We start from the raw sequence: 15,062 nt of genomic DNA on the forward strand, positions 1-15,062 counted from the left end.
GGTGGATCCCTGGAGGATGGTGTGGGCATGCGTAAATGGGCACACGCCTGAGCCTGGAGGTTGAGGCTATATGGGCGGAAGAAAACAGCTATGAGAGGACGAGGAAGAGACCACAAGAGAACGTCAGGGAAAGCCAAGAGAAAAGAGTGCATAGAGATTCGCAGGGGTCTCAAGTTGCTGTCTCCCTGCAGGCTTGTTTGCCCTGCTTACCATTAAAACCTGTGGGGATGATAGTGGTTGGACCAGTTTGCACTCCCACCAACAGTGCAGGAGAGTTCCTTTTTCTCCACAACCTCGCCAACATTTGTTGTTGCTAGTTTTTTAAAAATGTGCCATTCTCACTGGTGTAAGATGGTATCTCATTGTAGTTTTGATTTGCATTTCCCTGATTACAAGTGATTTTGAACATTTTTTCATATGCCTGTTCCATATGATCCAGCAATCCCACTCCTAGGTATTTACCCAAAGGACACAGAAACAGTAATTCCAAAGGGCACCTGCACCCCTATGTTTATAGCAGCACTATTTACAATAGCTAAGCTATGGAAGCAACCCAATGCCCAAAAATAGATGAGTGGATCAAGAAGATGTGGTACATATACACAATGGAATATTACTCAGCAATCAAAAAAGATAAACACATGCAGTTTGCAGCAACGTGGATGGAGCTAGAAGGGATCATGCTCAGCGAAATAAGCCAGAAAGAAGAAAAAAAAGAAAAAAAAAGAAGAAAAAGAAAAAAGAAAAATACCAGATGGTCTCATTCATAGCAGAAATTTAGAAAACCTAAATAAGAGACCAGGAAAAAGACTAATCAATACAAAGTGAATATCAAAATCAACAAGAAACCATAAACCAGAGACACACTAACGGGCGTGTGGGGAGGGATTAGGGCCAAAATAAGGGGGGGTGGGAATTGTATGGGGAATATAACCAAAATGAAAATACATACATTGTGCAAAGATGAAAAAGATGTAAGAATTATATAAAATAAAATATTTAAATAAAAAATAAAAAATTATATAAAATAAAATATTTAAATAAAAAATTAAATAAATAATAAATAAATAAATAAAACCTGTGGGGATGATGCCAAGGGCTCCAAGGTTCTCTTTTAAGCTATCTGAACCGACCAGTAACTTACTCCAGGCCTTATGAACTCATTCTTAGCCTAGTACAACAGCCTCTCTACTAGGTAGCCCTGCCCCCATCTATCTTCTTATAAGAATTCCACTACACTGGAGTCCGAGCAAGCTTACCTTTCCAAAGCACAAATCTAACCATGTCACTCACCTGCTTAGGGAATAAAATCCTTCACAGCATATTTATTTCTACTTCAATATTTCAATTTGTTCCAAAAATACAATACAAAAACTAACTTGAGAACCATATGCCTAACCCTCAGATTTAACAGATAGCATTTTGTCCTATTTGTTCCAGATTAAATAATGTTGTTGTTAAGAAATATGCTGTTAATATACAATAAAAACCTAGTCTCTATGATCCACACAGTCCCTTCCCCAGGTAATTATTATCCTAGACTTTGATGTGTGACCCAACATATGTATGCATCCATGAGCTATGTATATAGAGAACTGTTTTATACATGCATATGTTTAAATATGATCAAGTAGCATGATTCTCATAATCTGCTTTAATCACTCTGTGTCATTCTTTCACAACTTATACATGACCATACAGAGATCTAGAATATTTTGACCACCATGCAACATCACTGTATGTATGGGTAAATCTTATTAATCCATTATAAAATTGAAGACTGTTTAGGTTGTTCCAGTTTTTCACTATTATAAATATTTCAGCAATGAACACATATATCCCTTGTTCAAATGAATGTTTTAGCCCAAAATATGTACAGAAGTGGAATTTCTGGATGGTAGAGTGTATATATTTTAATAGCTATTTTTAATAGCTATTATTGCCAAAATGCTCTAAGAAGTAGCTGTAACACATTTAAATACTAATATTAGCGACTGCATGTGAGATTTCCATCCTCAGTAATTAATATTGTCAGACTTTTCAATTTTAACAATATGATACATTTAAATAAGTAAAATCCCTCTGGGTTTTGTTATTCATTTTGGGTACTGAATAGATTGAGTTGGTGTGGCCTGTAATTTTTTTATTGTGAGCTTAACTGTAGCAGAACTTGTGTTTTCCATGAGAGTCCCATGTGCCCTGGTATCTAAAAAGCATTTTTGTTTGTTCCTGCCAGGAAGGAGTTGCAGGAGGTTTACAGGTCTTGGACTATGCAAATCTAGTCATGTTCTTGTCTTTAACTCTCTAAAGTAGGATTTCAGAAAATAGTTCAGACTTCTCAGATATACAAGAAGGCATGGCAGTGTACCTTTCCAACCTCTACTTCTGCCTAAAAGCATTACATAGGTTTTATATTAGATATACGGAGCTCTTTTGAACCTGGCCCATGTATTAATGGGAAAGGGAGCTGTTACCTTTTATTAAGTCGAGGGAGTTGTTATATTTTACTCAATGTTTCTACATGTATTTTTTTCTGCGAGTGGTGCTATAGTGAAGTCTGCCATGTTACTGAATTTGTAATTTCAGCATGGGGTTCCTTTCATGGTCTGATACTTGCCTTTCTCTAGATTCCCATTTCTTTTGCTGCATCTATATTTTCCCTTGTTTCTGTAAATCCAACCAGGCTGACCGTTTTTCTCATGTATATGAAACTATTTCCATACCATCTTCAAGGATCGAAAAGATCTACCTCCACCTTCATTGAGAAATGTCTAAGCCCACAGTGACTTTGCTGCCTTCTTATTCTGCTATTGACTATATGCCTACCTATTTCACCTACTGATTTTCACCTACTGGCTGTGACAGGATCTTATCTTTCATTTTTGTCTTAGCTTGGGACATAGTGACCAGAACAGAGTGGGCACTTGAAAATATTTTTTGATTGAATAAATGACTAGGGAGTCCCTCCTTACCTTATATATGTAGAAGGATATGTGTATTCATATATACAAGTGTGTAATATGTATTTCTCTGGCTAGGTCTGCAGTCTGTGTGTTCAAGTATATGCATGTATGTACACAGTCACTCTGCTTCTTCTGAGTAGTGACGCAAACCTTAGGTGGCATTTGTGGAGATGCTGTGATGTTTGCGGTAACAGTGGAAAGGGGAAATAAAGGATAATTGCCACTTTGGTGACCAAACTGTGGAACATGTGGTTCTAGCAGCTCTCAGTCAGAAAGTCTCCCAAAGGAAGGTTCTTGTTATGGGAGGTGGTACCCATTGTACCTAAGTGAACACTGCTCTGCTCTTGGGTGCAGGGCATGGGAAGGGTGGGAGTGGAGTGCGTTTTGACATCAGTGGGACCACCTCTGTAGACAATATTCCTGTGGACCTTATCTCTTTGATTCTAATCGAAGTTTATGTGTCCAGTTTGTCCTTTTCATTTTCTTTTTAGTCTTTCAAGGCCAGTTCCTGCTGTACACAGGGCCCCCTTCCATCCCATTAAGCCTCTGCCTTCTATTTCTGTGTTTCCTTCCCTCTCATTACTTTGGCATGTGGGCAAACAGAAACTTTCTACCAGGGGTGCTCTCTCTCGACATCTTTCTCTTTCTGCTAGATTCATGGGCTGCTGTCTGGGGGTCCACCTTTATTGGCAGAGGAGTGCCATGACCGTGATGTCACCCCTGGTCTGTTGGAGGACCCCAGCGTGAATCAAGACATCAGAGGAAATGAGTGGTGATCCCCCAAGGAGACAAGCTAATAAAGTCATCATTGGTGACAGCAAAGGAAATGAAGGAAAACCAGGATCAGAGTAATGAGTGCAACCAGTGTTTGTTTATTCATTCCTCATTCATTCAAATAGTAAATATTCACTGAGCTTTTCCCTGTGAGTAAGACATAGTTCTTGCCCTCAAGGGATTTACAGTCTAAGGAGGGCATTCTATCTATAGACAAAAGAAACACAAAGGTAAGCTCAGGATACGGAGGAAACCCAGAGAAGAGGAATGTAAATGACAGGAAGTTCAGAGAGGAAGCAAATCTCACTCATACACACACTGATAAAAACGTGGGTGTGGTGTCAGATAGACTTGGGTTTAAGTCTCCCCTCTGCCAATTAACTACAGAAGCCACTCACTAAATGAGCTTCTCTTTCTTCAGTGGGACATTGAAGATAGCATACCCATGTGAAATGGTTGTAGTGATTAAATGAAATGAGTTTTTAGAATAGAGTCTGACTCACTGCAAGCGTTTACATCAAAGATATATTACATCTCAGATAGGTGATGCTTAATGCTAAGTTTTGAAGCAACTAGTAGGAGTTGGTTAGATGAAGAAAAAGGAACGTGATGTTCTCGGCAGAGAACACAACCACGTCCACAGGTCTGACACGTTTCACGAGCTGATATGTAGCGCGTCATCTGTTTGATGTGGTTGGAATAAAAGGCTGTTGTGTGGTTGTGGTGGAAGCTGAAGTCAGGACAGTAGTAGAGGTTGTGAAGTCTTGTAAACCTACCAAGTCTAAACTGTTTTCTGATCTCCACATTTAAAGACCTTAAAAAGAGAATCATATTTTTTAAAAGTCACTGAAGCAGCTGGACATAAATGCCAAGAAGCATAAGCACCTTCATATAATTTGATGTAATAAACATTCTTCTAGTAATTTATGATAAGGAAATAATCAAAGACAAAAATTATGTGCAAGGATGTACACTTAAATCTGTTTTTTTTTTAAATAATGAAACTGGAAATAATCTAATGTTAAATAATTGGAAAATGATTAAATACATTCTGATACAACCAACTGATGTGATATTTTAAAATAGTCAAATGTATTCAACAATATGTAAAGGATTAGAAAGGTATTTAAAATAAATATCAACTCAAAAAAAGGATTTCAAAGCTTACATGATTCTGATTTTGGTTTAAAAGAAATATCTATGTGCACAGCAAAACTATTAGAAGGAACTGTACCAAAAAACAAAACAAAACAAAATACAAAACACACTATCTCTGCATAATGAAATTATTTAAGATTCACTTTCTTTTTCAAGTTTTTTCTGTACTCTGCTTATTTTTAGAATAATTATGCAGCTTTTATAATTTAAAAATATCTTCCCTTTAAGCATTACACAGAATACAGTATTATGTAGGAGAGACAGAAAGAAATGAGACAATTAGATGACTAGTATAATAATCCAGGAGAGAAATGAGGAGACTTTGAGCCAAGCCATATCCACGAAATGTAGATTCTAGAATATAGAGAGATTTCGAACTGGGAAACCTTCATTGCCTATTACATATGGGTAGAACAGAGAGACGAAATCAAAGATGATGTCCAATTTTCTGACTTGGGACGTCAAGTGAAGGATGTGCTGATCTCAGAGAGAAAGAGAAAAGAGGGAAAGAGCAATTTTGGGGAGAAAGCAGCTGGAATGAAGAATTCTGTTTTGGATATGTCAAATTTGAGGTGTCAGTGAGACATTGAGCTGGACATATCCAATATAATTGGATATTGGAGAGTTTACTCATTCTTTTATTCAACAAGTATTTATTTACTATCTATGATGGGTCAGATAATACTTTGATTTTGGACAATATAACAATGTACAAAAGAGATGAACCTGCTTTCTAGTTGGGGACTAGAATTGCTAGGTCAGAATACCCTTCTGGGCTGGAGATATTGTAAAAGCGTAGACATTTAGGAGTCAACAACCTGGGCAGGTGGAGATGGAAAAAGCCACAGGAAATAGATGAAACGGATGGCCCATTGGGGAGCCTGGAATGAGAAGGGCTTATTTTGAACCAAGTTCACTTAGACTATTTCTTTCCCATAACTTAGAGTGATAAATGTCTACAAACCCCTCAAATATGATTATTTTCTGACTGTACTTAACTCCCAACCTAGACACTCCTGTGAGAGGGGGACAGATCATATTCTCTCTCCTAGATTTGGTAGTCTTATCTCTAAAATAGAAATAATGTACTGGAACCCGAACCAAAAAAAACTTTCCTTCATCAGAACCTCTGTTCCTTCTGCCAAGAATGCCCTTCCCTATGACCACCCCCTCCTTGGTTCCTTTCTGTCAAATAGACCACTGCTCAACTAACTCTACTTCAGAGAGAACTCCACTGAATCTCCATAGTAAATTAGTATAAACCCAGGTCCTTGCTGCTGCAGCACCCCCTTTTTTTTTTTAAGATTTATTTATTTATGCATACATGAACTGGGATGTAAGCCACAGGTGCGGGGTGGGAGGAGGAGTGGGGATGGTGGAGAGAAGATTCACCAGAGAGAGTGGGGAGCAGAACAGGTAGATGTACTGAAATATACTGCTGAGGGGAGCAGCGGGTGAGACAGGTGCGGTCTGCTGTGCCCTATGTGTCAGCTCCCTGGCGGGCTGCAGTGGCTGGCTGACAACAGTTTGATAGCACTGTATTTAACAATCCCCGTGCCACCAGGGAGGCCCCTCCAACACACCCTTCTAATCCCTGCCTGATATTTCTCTTATTTATTGTTGATTCTCTTACCCCAACCAGAATAAGTCCTGATATTATAGATCAAGATAGTCCTAACCTTTATAACAGAGCCTGACACATATGAGGCAAGTACTGACTTTTTAATTGTTTGGAGTTTGCATTTTGGGTCATTTCAATGATTTTGAACAAATAAGGAATATTCCAATTTTAGAAGTAAACATTATAAAACAATTATGGAACATGTCTATGTCCCTAGAACCTTGTCAAAGTGCTGAGGATATAGAACTAAATCTTATTTTTCTTGTTTGCAAATACAGTCAGTCTCCAGAGAGATACCAACACCTACACACCTCTTATAAGGGAGTGAATAAAGGCGGGGTGGATAATTGAGTTGGTGTGAGGAAGAATCTGGAGAGGTGTTGTAAGCATGGAGGCTGGAACTAGGTAGTCTCAGCGTAACAGTGCCATCTCCATAAAAGGGGAGGTACCATGTCTCCCAACCCCATTTACCTGTAGCTGCCCTGGACTGGCACTGGGAATTAGGGCACAGAACTTAGTGGCCAGGTAAAGCTATATAACATGGAAGGTAGGTGGGCTCTGTGGGGAAGGGAGTCTTTGCTTCTCAGCTTTGGACTTGCAAAAGGGACTTAGGGGACTTGGAGAAGACACATGGAGAGAGATAGAGAAACTTAAAAAAGAGACACATGGGGAGGCTGACAGTGGTGGCTGTTATCTTGATTTGTACTTTGATTTTTCTCCTTTTGTCTCAGCTTTCTGGGATTTGCTTCAGAACCCCTTTCTGATGGTTCCCTGCTATAAGGTGCTTTAGGCTTGTGGCAAGTGCTCAGGCCTCAGTAGCCTTGGTTTAGGTCAACCCTGTTTGACTGGGCATTTACCCACAAGGGGGTGGATAACTTTGTGTGTTTTATTGGAAAATAATTATTATCTCTCCTCTCTCTATGTGCACCAATTCTATTAAAGAGTTTTCATGCTGAACGTAGGCTTTGTCTTTGTGTGCATGGTCATAGTGTGCAAGTTGGGGGTCCTGGGGTGCTCCTTGGTCACACACTAACATCAAGATTTCAAACTGGAATTCTGGGATTGTGCTACCAACTTGATATTCTGACTGATAGGCTTGGTTGATGGTTAAAGAGATGAGATAAAGGAACGGGTCCACTTTTAAAACTATACTGAGTTGTGAACTTTACATTTGTCTGATTCGCGTTGTCCATCACCTACAGATGTACATACGCAAATGTAGTAGGTACTCAAGAAATATCTTTTCAATTAACAAAAGTCCCATCTTAGTATAAAATAAAAGGGGGGAACTGGCTGCACAACAATGACAATATACTCAACACTACTGAACTATACCCTTAAAAATGGTTATGCTGGTAAATTTTGTGTGATGTGGTTTTTTACTACATTTGAAAGTGAAAATTATATGATAATAAGATTTCAGAGTGAGTGATTCAGCCATACCTGAGTGTATTCCTGAGAAATCAAAGTACTCAAAGCATGTTTGTGTTTCCAGGGAGAGTTGCTCCTGCCTTCAGAGTCTGTGAACCTGCATGAAGAGGGGAGGGAGATGCTGAGGCTCAGAGAGGTTTAATAACTTGTCCAAGGTAACACCGCCAGTAGAGCAGGTCCCATGACTAGCACCCAAGCCTTTTGACTTCAGGATAGCACTCTTCCTACCCCCCTGGGTGCTCAAGGGCAGGAGCAACTGTTGTAGCCCCCTCTCACATCCCATTCCCATCTGGGGCATCCCCCCTCCTGCCAGAGGAGATGGACCAGGCAGTCTCTTGACATTTCTCATGAAAGGAATAGGCACCTTATGATTAGCATGCCCTAAACTGAGTTTCGGGTGTATCAGTTATTTGAGGATATGATGATATATTCTTTTTTTAAACATAATTTCTTTCATTATATATTTTTTACATCATTATTCATTTTTGTACAATATTTGCTTTTCCTCTCAGGCATAGTCCCCATAGAATTCCTACCACCGCATCACCTGTGCACCATCACCATAGTCCCTTGGGCTCTTCCCTCCCCTGTTCTGATCCCTCTCCCTCCCCCACAGAATGTCTCTGAGTTATAGTTGCCTGTCAATTTTCTTTTTATTTTTTTCCCCCTGATCCTTTATTTGGTTCCCCTATATTCCTCCTATAAGTGAAACCATCCGATATTTTTCTTTTCCCTTCTGACTTACTTCACTGAGCATAATCCCTTCTAGCTCCATGATGATATATTCTTAAAAACAATTTTTGGTGAGAGTTCACCATGTAGCTTATTGAATATAATATAGAAGGACTTTGAGAACTGAGTCATATCCTATAACAAAACTCCTTCTTCCCTGCATACTTATTTTTGAGAATATGGTTTTCCGGTGCTGACATCTGTAAATATGCAAAATAGGAATAGGATTGATGCTTAACTCTGTGTTGTTCTAGCATAAATATATATCAGTGGATACCTGAACTAAGAAAAGTTTTATTTAACTCATTATGAGATGACTTTCCAGTAAAGTTTTCTTTATGTTTAGGAATTATTTTTTAAAAATTCATATTTGTTATTTTGATCAATTTTGTACTACTGATAATTATGATAACTCAAGTCAGATGAAATATTTTCCACTTGGAACCATATGGTTACAGGAAACAAAAGATTTACATTTCTATATATATGAGGTATATGATATGATGAGAAATAAAAACTTTTAATCATAGAATCTACAGTAGGCTAAGTCTGGAGAGGAGGTAAGTAGAACAAAAATATGAGTTCAAGGAATAAAAGGAACTATGTAAAGTTTCTGGCTGTATGGGCAGGAATTGACACAGTGCAGGTTTTCTATGATCCAGCAGACCAGGTAAAGGAGGAGTCAGAGTCTTCAGTGGTTTTGCAGGTTTTTATTGGGATTACCAGGTACATGGCAGGCAGGGGCGCTGGGGGGCCAGTAGGCTAGCAGGTCTCCCAGCCCCAGCAAGTCTTCACTCTGGGCTCCGGCCTTCTCTTGGCTTCTGCTGCTCTGGCTTCTCTCTCGGCTTCTCTCTCGGCTTCTGCTGGCGTCCCCGTGACGCCACCCTTAAAAAGCACAGTCTCAGCCCAGGTGAATCCCATCTACCTATGCCCACACCCTATTCCAGGTGCCTGCCATCAGGCATGCATTCAGGACCACAAGGATCCATCATCTATCCTGATGGCTGGAGGGCAGAAAAGCCTGACATTTTTCCTTACCCTACACTGGCTTTTTCGATTTCATACATTTTTAAGTAAATGTAAACATCAGGATGTTATAATTAAATGCAACTAGATGCATTTAAGAGTGATTTCAAAATGTCAATCTTTACAAATTGCCATAAATTACATTCTTTTAGCTACTTAAGCTTAAAACGTTTTAAGACATTAACTTAAAATGTGTGCACATAATATTTTGAACATTTTTAAGGGCGTGACCCACACAAGTTTGGGAACCACTGGCAAAGATTGTTCTTGATGAGTGAGTTGTACTGTTAAGAGGCACTAACAAATGGGTAGGCAACTGGAGGAAGATAGGCAACCAAAAGAGGTGTTTGGTTTGGGTTTGGTTTTAAAGATGGGAAAGATTACAGGTGATTTATTGGCGGAGAATGACTTAGAGAACAGGGGAAAAGTGACAGGCCAGGAGGATGGCTGTCACTGTGGCAATAAACACCATGGCCACCGGATACCAGATAGGTGAGGCTATTGCAGGGAAGAGAGAGAACTGCAGAGATTCCCAGGAGGGACAGGCAAGCTCACATGTCTGTGGGGTGGGCGCTTCTGGTCTGAGAGGTTCTATATCACTTAAATCAAAGCAAGATTAGCAGCTGTCAGGACTGGGGAGGAGGTATTGGCGCTGAGAAGAGGTAAATAAAATAAAATGTTCACAGGAGTAGGAGAGCGCGCACTTGGGAAATGTAGTAGGACTTGGGTGTGGTGTCAGGGATTTGAGACCAGTCAGCAAGGCGGTGTGTTTCTGAGCCATGTTCCTCCAAGTTCCTCCAAGTGGCCGCAGGTGAGGGCAGGCAGGAGAAATGTGTTTAACCAGCTTGGGATGAGACAGGTGTGCACGGGATGGGTGCTCAAGTAATTCAAAACATGCAGCCTGAAATTGAAGCTACGGGAGAGAAAGGCCTGCGTGGGGCCGGGTGATGGGCTCACGGTTTATTAAATCCCTGTGAGTTAGCCAATTGCTGGGTTTGGAGTACTGATTTTTCTCAAAATTTCAGCCGTCAGAGATATTTTTCCAAGGGCACATTCTAACTCCCAATTTTCTCTTCCTTTTTCTTTAATAGCCTCTCGCACCCTTTGATGGGTGGATTATCTTACTTTTCGGAGGAAACGAATTGAGGCTTCTTTCAGCGTTACAGCCCCTTGCCCGGCTGGCGGGCTTTGTGGGTCTCCTCGGAGCTGGCTGTTCTGTTTGTTTTGGTCTCAGGCTCCCGTCCCGCGTCTGCTGATCCGGGCCGGCCACTCCTGTTGCAGGGGAGGGAGAAAGCGCGGGGCGGGGCCCTGGCCGTGGGCGCTGGAGAGGCGTCGCCTCCCCTCTGCGCCTCCCCGGTGGCTGGGGTTCTTTCGGCCGGCTGGGTCCCGGGCTTGGGTGTCCAGGGAGCCGCGGGAGGGGCAGCAGCGTTCCTCAGACTGCTTTGACCTAATTCCCTTGGTATTTTGCCCAGCGCGGACATTTTAGAATGCAAAGCAGAATGCCTTGATAGCTGTGCTTTTGTCTGGAAGAGCTATTGGAGTGGGATCACAGCAATAGCGTTTTGTTCGACTCCCCTAGCCCTTCCTCCCACCTCCACCCCCACCCCCACCTCTTCAGGTGGTAGGCAGGGACCGCAAGGGCCCAATGGGAGCTGTCCACGCTCCCCACCAGACCCTGTTTTGAAAGGAAAGGGTCAGAAGGGTGGTTGAACATTAACTCTTTGTGGTTGTGGCTCCAGGAGCACTTGGATTTCAAAGCTGCCGAAGCACTGTGTGAAAGTCCACCTATGCTTTATTGCCCATATTCTTTGTGCCACACCCTGGGAACTTTTCTAGAAAGAAAGGCAACTTCCAGGTCTTTCAAGTGATTGCCTCTGATTCTCAAGTCCTTGAATGGCGACAGTCCCTGCTTTGCATCCTCATCACTCTATGATATGGATATGACTGCCTCTGTTTTTTAGATAAGGCAAGTGACACTTAGAGAGTTGAAGTGAGCCCCATCCTCTAGATAGTAGGAACAGAATTCAGTTGTTTCTGGACAGGGTTTCAAAGTCCTGGCACTTTCTGTTATTCCACCGGGGCCATGCACACCAGGGGCACTGGGTTTGCTTGGTGGGGAGAGAAAAAGAGAAACTAACACTAAATAAAGGAGGAAATGCTGGACCCAGATGAATGCTAAAGCAAGGGAAAAGGTCAGTGGGCTTTGTGTGTTTGCTTGTTTCTGTGTGATTCTGGAAAGTTTCCCCAGAGGAAGTGCATTTTAACCTGACCATCAAGGATGAGTAGGGGGATGCACAGGCATAGAGGGACTTTTGAGAACTAAGGAGCAGAAGGTTTAAAGGGACAGATTCTGGTATCCCCAGAATGTAAAGGATGAGGCCCTTAGGGGACCCATACCACTTCATTTTTGGAGGAAATAAATGGAGACTCAGGGAGGGTAGGCAGTTACTTAACACACAAAACAAGTAAATGACCAAACAGGCTAGAACCCAGATACTCTACCCTTTAATCTCTAGTCTTGCTTCATAATTTACTGTTTAGACATAGAATGTAAGAGCAGTTCACACTTGGTTAGCACTTACCAAACAAGCGCTTATGCGTTTATTTCTTTTAGCTCATGTAATAATACTTCATGAGGTGTTGGAAGTGTCTTGACATCCTGAAAATTGTCTTCCCAAGATCACCACCCCATGCCCCACAACTGGACTCTTTCCTCCTCTGCTATTGTAATTCTGCAGTAATGACTTAAAAGTGGGTAAGAAGGACATGACAAAATATCACTCCTTTCAACCTAGACATTTTCCTCCCCCTTTTTCAGACAAGGAAACTGAGTCTCAGAGATGTCTACTGATTTGGCCAAGGTCACAAAATGGTAATGTTGGTGGAGTTGGCACTGGAGACCAGGACTGTATTCTCTCTACTCCAACTAGCATGGTGCCCACCTTGGATAGAGAAGCCATGCATCCTTCCTTTCTCTTGATAGTTTCAAGTCTTCCAGACAGCAATGCTGGGGGACTGTTGGCTTCTGCAGGCAGTTTGGGCCCCAGCATTGTCAAATCTTCTTCAGGGGGATTACCTGCCCAAATTCCTCACTGGGTGAGTGGTGGCTCAGGGATCAGAACTTGGGTCTCCCAGCTACCATTGTGATTTTTCTGCCCTGCCCATGTCACCTGAAGGTCTGGATCACATTACCCCAAAAGATCAAAAGGCGACCCTTTAGAGAAGCTACTTGGTAAAGCAAATTTGGTTTGGATTTGCAGGATAACAGTCAAAGGGCCAAAGGCCTGGCGGTCAGGATAGCCACTGGAGGCATGGAGCCTGCTTGAAATTGGTTAACACCTCTTAAATCTGGGTAAAGAGTGACAAGTAGTCAGAATTATGACTTGGGGGTGGAAAAATGAGTCTCCCCAAATATTTCTGTTCTCCAGTAACCCTCACTGACTGAGTGAATAAGATGCATGAGTATTCAAAACTAATTAAGTTCATCTGGCTCGTCTTTGCAGCAAACTAAGGTGTCTCTGAGGGCGGGACTTCCGGAAGAGATGTTTGGAAGGAGGGATTCCGTTGATGGAGGAAGCTCTTGAGCTTTGTGGGACTCAAGCCAGTTGTGCCAATTACTGAAGGTCTGACTCTGGAAAAAGGCAATTTTCTTCCATAGGCCTCAGTCATCATTCATTCATCCTGCCATCCAATAAACATTTCTTAAACTCCTTTTGTGGATCTGGCACCATCCTAATGGATGAGACAATTTCTAATAAGATAGTCCCTCTAGTGAAAGAACTCACAACTCCAAGGGAGAAACAGACAAGGCCAGAGATTGGAAGAGATTCTTACTGACTCTTAGATAAGTGAGAAGGCCTCTGGAAGAACTGATGTCAGCAGAACTACAATTAAGCCTTATGAACTTTTGTGAAGCTTTGAAAAAGGTGTCCCTTTTTCTGGGTAAATGCAGGCCATCTGTGAGAGGAACTCCGTGGCCCCTAGTTTGGTAGTACAGCAGAGGGTTCTTGGCCAGATGCTATTTAAATTTTGAAACCAATGCCAGTTTTGAAAACACACCCATCAGGTTTGGAATCTGCACTTCTTTGGGGAACAAAGAAAAGGAGTGAAGGGGACCCTGAAAGCCACAAAATGTGGGTCAGCAGATGGATTGTAACACGTTCTATCCTTGCCAGGGAAGACCTTTGCTTCTGGTCTCCAGTTTGTCACTTCGAATGGCCTGAGCAGTGCTCCTGCCTCTGGCAGGACCAACACCAAATTCTAGAACTGTCCTCTGCTGCCTGGTCCTAGACGTAGCCTGCACCACCTCTAAAGCTGTCTCCTGTTGCCCAGCCAGCCTCCAGAGTGCTGCTACTGGCTGCTGTGGTGATGCCTCAGGGTGTTACCTGGGATTACCTCCAGCTGCCACTGTGATTTGGGTCCTGGTCCACTCCTTAATGAGTGTGCCACCAGCTCCAGACCCTTATTGGAGTGACAATGCCATCTTTCATGAGCAGGTTTTGATTTGGACTGTTGAACATTGGAGAAACTATCTAGAATAAGACAGACGTCCATTTTTGCCCTTGAAAACTCTTTCCTTTTCTCCTTTTGCTGTTTGTGAGTAAACCCTGTTGTTACACTCTGAGTTGAAGTTGTGTCTCTCAATTACGCATGACATTCCCCAGGTTTGCATGGTTTTAATACCAGGATATACAGCTCAGTATAGCAAGTAGAGACTAAGCAGATAGATTGTCCCTAGTTACCCCCCTGGACCAATCATTTTTGTTTAGTAAATAGTCTCCTATGTGAGCACAGTAACCATTAATGTCAAGATTGAGACATAAAGGTCCAGTAGGAGGCAAAGGTGAAAGAGTCCATTTCAGGCTGAAGAATGAGGACATCCTGGGGAAAGAGCTTCCTATACATGATTTAATAGGACTACGAGAGAGCTGAGGTTGGGAAGACTGACAGAAATGGTTTACTGTTCATTCGTTAAACAGATATTTATTGGGCATCACTCCAAGTTTAGTGCTATAAACACTAGGGAAGCAGTAGTGAACAAAAAGACACAATCCCCACCTTTGAGGAATTTATATTCTAGTGAGATCTTAATGGGTCTCCAGTATCAACTGCCAAATCATAAGGGCAAATTGATTTCTGTTTTACCTTTCCTTTGACCTTGTGTGAATACCCCAAAGAGATAAAGTACGTAAGAGCTCTTTGAAAACTGGAAACTTCTGATTATTTCTACAAATAATCCCTTCTAATTTTAATTGGAGTGACCAACAATAGTGCCCAGGAAATTGCTGACACCGGGCACCTACCTGATCCTACCTTCTGGGAAGAGGAGACCTTTGGACCAGTGCTACAGGAACTGT

Source organism: Talpa europaea, assembly GCF_964194135.1.
Source record: "Talpa europaea genome assembly, chromosome: 9".
Classification (NCBI taxonomy): domain Eukaryota; kingdom Metazoa; phylum Chordata; class Mammalia; order Eulipotyphla; family Talpidae; genus Talpa; species Talpa europaea.